A 7,549-nucleotide genomic window follows, 5' to 3' on the forward strand; every position below is an offset into this window, starting at 1 on the left:
ATATATATGTGTGTGTGTGTGTGTGTGTGTGTGTGTGTGTAAATAAACTGTGTCAATCGCTTTATTGCAGATTAGTAAAATATCGATATTCACTAAATATACGTCACAAAAATATTAAAATTGTATCACCAAAGGACTGCTTTAAGGTATGTTATTTCCAAAAATTTTATTTAAATTCATTCAGTGTTCACAAAGTTATGACATTTTATTCTTTATCAAGTAATTTCTTCTGTCCATCGCTTTAATGCAATTTTTTAAAATGTTATTCTAGGGCAAAAATACAATGTCTTATTATGTGAACTTTATTTTTTATTATATTTTTTATATTTTTCTGTCAAAGAATAATAAACAAAAGCATCATTTTTTTAAATAACTTTAAACAACCTTTTGCCCATCGAGGAAGTCAATTGTTTGATCTGAAAAAGAGTTATGGTTCTGGCAACATCAACTTTTTACTCCACTCAAAAACCTTTCTTTTCAGCATTAGCCAGAGATGTTCAATGAAGCTAAGTTCTTGAGAACACGGTACCCAGACCATAAGAGTCTCTTCACCAAATTCCATAGATTCAAGGAAGGCTGCAGTCGCCCTAGCAGAATGGGATGGTGCATTATCATTCATAAACATCATCTGCAAGTGACGTAACAATGGTAGGTCATCTAGCCATGGTGACAAATGATTATCCAAAAAGGCCGTGTACGCATTGATGGTAAGCTTTATACCCTCTGGAACTCGACATGGTCCAACAAACTTATCCTTGATGATTCCTGCCTAAAACGATAAACTCTGTAAGAGGTTGGAGTTCCGTTCGAGTCCCAAACTTTGGCCCATCCATCCTTAAATTGAACCTTATCCTTAAATCAGACACGTTGGAAATCCTTTTTCATGTAATTCTGTGATCAAGCCATCATTTTTCCCTATGTTGTTTGCCCAATGAAGGCCTTGGAAGAGGTTTGATGTTTCTATCCATTTTATTCAACACATTGCTTAGGACCTGCCTGGATCTTGGAGCGATTCCAGTTCTTGCAAAATTGGAATGCTCTTTTGGTTTCGGTTGACTATCCTAATTTTCCTAAAAGGTTTCTACTGGTACCCTTGTCCTTTATGGATTTGGTGTTATGGTTGTTCAAGACTTAAGCCAAGATTCTTGTTTCCTTTCTAGCTGTATGGTTAAATCTTTGATAGACAATCCTTCTGAGAGTTTGGCAACAATTCTTTGCTTTTCGATAACCTTCAATCGCCTGTTTCTTTTGTTTGTTTTTGGGGGTTTTTTTTAGCATTGAAAAATCTGCAATAAAGTGATGGACAGTATAAATTACTTGATAATAAATAAAATTCCATACCTTCGTGAATATCATATGAATTTGAATAAAATGATTTTTGTGACGTATATTTAGTGAAATATTGATATTTTACTAATCTGCAATAAAGCGATTGACACAATTTATATATATATATATATATATATATATATATATATATATATATATTAACTAATTGATTAAGCTCAAATGTATTGTTAACATGAATTAAAAATAAATATTCATTTCAAAAGTGCTCAATACGTGTGTAGAGCTTTATATTTATAACTATTTTTAGTTTATAGGTATAATATAAAGCTTCTTTCTTAGAACTGCACGCCTGTGGAACTCTGTTCCGTCTGCCTGCTTCCCTCCGGACTACAACTTGGATGTCTTCAAGTCTAATGTTAACAAATTCCTAATGAACCGCCCCCCTAATTAAACACTTCATAAAATCTCCTCACTAACGTGATGTACTTGCAATAACCCTTATCCCTGAGTGGCTTCCGGGCCTTGATAAGTGGTGATCACTGTGTAAAAAAAAAAAAAAATAAAAAAAAAAAAAAATAATTTTTTCGAACAGTGACGTTGTTCAATTGGAGTCGTAAAGAATCAAAAACGTTGATCAATCAGCATAACCGTCTTACAATGTTTATTTCAGGTTTTGTCATGATTTTGCCATTGCTTATGACCTTACTCAGATTGTTCGCGAACACACTCGTGTGCCTGATACACCCGGTCAATATGCAAGCCTCCTAGAACTTTTTCTCTCAACTTCCCCTGAGCTATGTTCATGTTCCGTTCATTCTCCTCTAGGATCCTCCGACCATTCCGTCGTATCAGTTAAGATAAAAACAAAATGTAATAAGTCCCCAGACCCTCTACCTTACTGCATACCGATACTCTATGGCTGACTGGGATAGCTTCCGTACATGCATATCTGATTTACGTCTGCACTCCATGTTTAAAAAGGAAGTGTCCTCTATAGTATTAGATCTGACCGAATGGTTAATTGTAGGCATAGATCAATTCATACTATCTAAAAAATTCCAACAAAAACCTAACAGCCAGCCATGGTTCTCCCCAGAATGTGCTGCTGCCATCGCGCACAGAAATCACTTTTTCCATAGCTACCAACGTAATAGATGCACTGAGACTAAAGCTGCTTTCAGGACTGCCAGCAACCACTGTAAAAGAGTAATAAAAAATGCAAGAGAGCTATATGCCCGGCCTGTTAAATCCAAGGTAGCTGATCAGTGGCTTGGTTCCCACCAGTTTTGGCAAATAACAAATAGGATCCTGAACAGAAGTGTGCATTCTATCCCAACCATTATCAATGGAGCAGAGGTCATCTCGTCAGCATCAGATAAGGCCAAACTATTTGCCAAGAACTTTGCAGCTAATTCTACCCTATGCGACGAAGGCCATCAACTCCCCATATTTCCTCCTATAACACAGAACAAGCTAGGTAACATACAAATATCCGTGCATGTGGTCGCCAAGCTAATCAAGAACCTTGATTCTAGTAAAGCAACTGGCCCTGACGGCATCCGAATTATAGTGTTAAAAAGCTTCAACCAGAACTTGCTCCCATACTTACGAAACTGTTTAAGCGCTGCCTTAAGGAGAAGTGCTTTCCGACTCCCTGGAAGACCTCATCAGTTTGCACTGTATTTAAGAATTCAGGTGATAAGTCATCTCCCTCTCAGTACAGACCAATAAGTCTTCTGTGTGTTATGAGTAAGTTGCTGGTATCCATATTAAATAGAGAAATAGTCAACCAGCTCAGCAGGAACGCCCTTCTTAGTGACACACAATATGGTTTCCGCTCTGTAAGATCTACCGCAGATGTGCTGACGGTTATATCTCACAGGATTAGTGAATCTCTTGACAAAGGCTTCCTTTCTTGGGCAATTGCTCTTGACATATCAAAGGCCTTCGACAAGGTATGGCATAAGGGTCTACTTCACAAGATTTCCAGCTACGGTATAACTGGAAATGTTTTCTCAATCATTAAATCATTTCTCTCCGATAGGTTCATAAGAGTAGTGGTCAATGGACAAAAATCAGAGGCCTGCAGTATTAATGCTGGAGTCCCTCAGAGGTCAATCCTGGGCCCAACTCTCTTCCTGATCTACATCAATGACCTCCCAAAACACATACTTAAATCATTTGTTGATATCTATGCTGATGACACGACCATCTACGGCAACACATCAAAGGCTGTAAATGACAAAGTTCTCTCTGATTCTCTCTTCTCTGATCTCGAGCGTGTGGTTCAGTGGGGAAAGACATGGCTGGTTACCTTTAATGCATCTAAAACCGAACTCCTATCCTTACATCATCAACACTCTGATCCCCATCTGGCATCAATTGGGATGGATGGCTCTCGTCTGGGAGAGGCCCCGTGTTTTGACAAAATTCTGGGTTTGACCTTTACTCCTGATCTTAAATGAAACACATACATCAAGTCTGTTTCCAAGGTCGCTGGAAAGATGGTGGGATCCTTCTATCACTCCAGAAGATATCTCACTACTGATGCAATTCGCTATCTATATAAAAGCCAAGTACGTCCAAGGATGGAATACTGTTGCCATATTTGGGCAGGAGCTGCTAAAAACAGCCTATCCTGCCTTGACAGAGTACAAAATAGACTTCGTGGCTTAATGGGGGATGCCCTTTTCTCTACCCTGCAAGCACAGAAGAGACGTTGCGAGCCTATCCTTGTTTTATCGTTATTTCCATGGCAGGTGCTTGTCTGAACTCCAATCTCTGGTCCCCCCTCGCCAATCTTTCACGAAAAACACCCGTCTAGCTGAATCCACTGTGAAAAATTTCCCCCACTCTTTATCTGTGCCTAAATCAAAACGCGGATTCCATGAACAAAGCTTCTTTCTTAGAACTGCACGCCTGTGGAACTCTGTTCCGTCTGCCTGCTTCCCACCTAACTAAAACTTGGATGTCTTCAAGTCGAACGTTAACAAATTCCTAATGAACCGCCCCCTTAAGTAAACACTTCATCAAATCTCCACACTAACGTAATGTACTTGCAATAACCCTTATCCCTGAGTGGCTCCCGGGCCTTGATAAGTGGTGATCAATGTGTAAAAAAAAAAAAAAAATTTAGATTATATATATATATATATATATATATATATATATATATATATATATATATATATTTGTATTCCTGTCTGTTTGTTTGTTTATTTGTTCTCATTTTGATTAATATATACAAAACGCGTCTTACTTTAATCTTTCATTTATTTCTATATATAGTATGATTCTTGTAAAAATATACAATTAAGAGATTACCTTATTTACATATGACATTAAGAAATATCGATTTTACTAAATACCGATATCTTAGTTAAGTGTTTTTGTTTTTTTAATATTTAAGGCCAAATTTTAAAAGCAATACAGCGGCTTCAATAGTCGTACATTTACTCGAATAAAAAATGATAAAAAGATAATAAAAAAATGAAATTTTGGGGCGCTTTATTTCAGCCTTTGGGTCGAACGATGTGTTCTATATAAAATAGTTTTATAAATTTTTGTTTGTCAAATAATTTACGCCGCTAAACTACGCATTTACCAAATATTTTTTTATGAGACTATTCTGTACTTTCACCTAACAAGTTTATAAACAAAACAAACCCGAAAATACAACAAAATCAATTTTTTGGTGGTGGGGGGATTACATTAGACACATAAAACGACAAATAAAAAGCAAATCAACCCCCCCCCCAAAAAAGCAAATCGAAAATTTCCTTTAGTTACAAAAAATAAAGCCAGTGAAAAAAGTACCCTTACAAAAAATAAAAAAATTAACGTATGCGTCAATGTTTATAAATGTTACTTTTTTAGATTCAACAAATCGTGAGTTTTCTTAGGACAGTGATCCCTTCTGTCGAAATATCTGATGGAGAGTGTATCAGGTACTTCTTTTTGGGCGCGATTACATTTACATATTTTTATCCGTTCTTTTATTTTTGAAATCTTTGTGGGGGTATCCACGTTACACATGATGAAAATGATTAATATCCTTAGTATAGCAGGTTTGTTCTAAACAGAACTTCATGTCTACCCAGGCAACTCCGAGGACACATGCTAGTATATATATATATATATATATATATATATATATATATATATATATATACGAATGACAATGGACAAACTATGCAGTTTTACACCGTAACACATGTATATTTGAATTCAGCACCATTGGAGAACACTATATAGAGATACATATCAAGTTTTTTTTTGAGAAATATGAAAACAGGGCATTTTTAGCACTAAAAGTTCCCAGGGGACGCAAAGCAGAATTTTGCTAGGGTCACCCGTACTGAATTTATATTAAGAACAATGGCCCGCGCATTTTGGACAAGTTTCAGAAAAATCTAATTGATAGGTCAAAATATATGGGGCAAAAAGTGTCACTTTTTTGCAATTTTGGTACATTTTTGACCCCTGATGAGCCCCTTGGAATGCTGAATACCAGTGACAATGGACAAACAGTGAAGTTTCACACCTTAACACATGTATATTTACATTCAGCAACATGGGAAACCACTATATAGACATACATGTCAAGTTTTTGTTGAGAAATATGAAAAACGTGCCAGAAGAAAGGGTGATTTCAGCACAAAAAGTTCCCGGGGAATGAAAACCAGACGTTTTCCAGTGTAATCCATACTGAATTTATATTAAGAACAATGCCCTCCACATTTTGGGCAAGTTTCAGAAAAATCTAATGGATAGGTCAAATGTTACAGGACAAAAAGTGTCATTTTTGGCGATTTTCGACCCCCTTTTGAACCGCTGCGGGCAAAACAGGATTTTTCGAAAAAAAAAAAAAAAAAAAAAAATTTTTACTATGCACATTTATATATTAAAATATAATTTGTGACAAAATTTCAGGAAAAAAACTAATGGACGGTTATCCGTCAATCGTCCGGACTAACGGACAGACGGACCCATTGAAAACATAGGTCCCTCTCTGATAAATCGGGGGACAAAAATGTTACTCCATACGCCTTGCTTAAAAAAAAAATAAAATGTAAATGTGTTACAGACTGACTGATGGAGTGACTTGCATACGACTAAAAATGTCTTAGCATGGAAGGGTTTCCCCTTTCATTGCCAAGGAAAAATTACAAATGTAAGTGCAGCATCTGTTAAAAACATATACTACACTTTGATCTTAGCCAAAAGGCCAAGAAAAGAGTATTTATTTGCTCCCCCACCAAGCAAATAAGGCACAAGCCGATTTTTAATGTGAGGAGTGAAGGGGAAATGGGGACCAACACCCCGGGGAGTAGGGGAGCTGAATAGTGACAATTGGTACGAAGGATTGCCCCTACATTGACCAAGGTCTTATATGGGGACCAACTCCCCGGGGAGTAGGGGAGCTGGATATTGACAATTGGTATGAAGGGTTGCCCCTACAGTGATCAAGGTTTTTATGTGTGGGGTTGGTATTTGTTTGGTCCTCCACCGAGCAAATTAGGCACAAGGCCGATTTTTAATATGAGGAGTGAAGAGGAAATGGGGACCACCTCCCCGGGGAGTAGGCAAGCTGGATAGTGACAATTGGTATGAAGGGTTGCCCCTACATTGACAAAGGTCTTATATGTGGGGTTTCCTCCACATATGGTCTTTGCTTGCAGTATTTGTCGGAACAGATATTACACTTCGATCTTGGCCCAAAGGCCAAGAAAAGCGTATTTATTTGCTCCCCACCGAGTAAATTAGGCACAAGGCCGATTCTTTATTTGAGGAGTGAAGAGGAAATGGCGACCAGCTCCCCGGGCAGTAGGGGAGCTGGACAGTGACAATTGGTATGAAGGGTTGCCCCTACATTGACCAAGGTCTTATATGTGGGATTACTCCCACATATGGTCTTTGCTTGCAGTATCTGCCGCTTGGCCAAAAGGCCAAGAAAACTTAAAACGCTAAGAACAGCATTTATTAACAACAGACCTTTGATCTTAACCAAAAAGGCCAAGCTCAAATGTGTTACAGACAGACCGACCGATAGACCGACGGACGGACGGATCGACGGAGTGACTTATAGATTCGCTTGCACGCAACTAAAAAGCAAAAAGATGAACATAAATAAATCAATTGGTAAGGCTATTTTTAAAAATTTATAACTCCTTTATTTTGAATTTGGACACGTTTGTTTATCTTTAGAGAAGGGCGATATTTTAATCAGATGCTACGGTGTTACTTAGGTGGATTACAA

The 7,549-nt window shown here is 37.5% G+C and overlaps 1 pseudogene; it reads right to left on the reverse strand.

Moving 5' to 3' along the window:
* Window positions 1-6,364: 6,364 nt before the first annotated feature.
* LOC145296456 (U2 spliceosomal RNA) lies at window positions 6,365-6,529 on the reverse strand (annotated as a pseudogene).
* Window positions 6,530-7,549: the final 1,020 nt, after the last annotated feature.

The sequence above is a fragment of the Euprymna scolopes genome, chromosome 16 (genome assembly GCF_053919585.1).
Source record: "Euprymna scolopes isolate OS-2025 chromosome 16, ASM5391958v1, whole genome shotgun sequence".
Taxonomy (NCBI): domain Eukaryota; kingdom Metazoa; phylum Mollusca; class Cephalopoda; order Sepiida; family Sepiolidae; genus Euprymna; species Euprymna scolopes.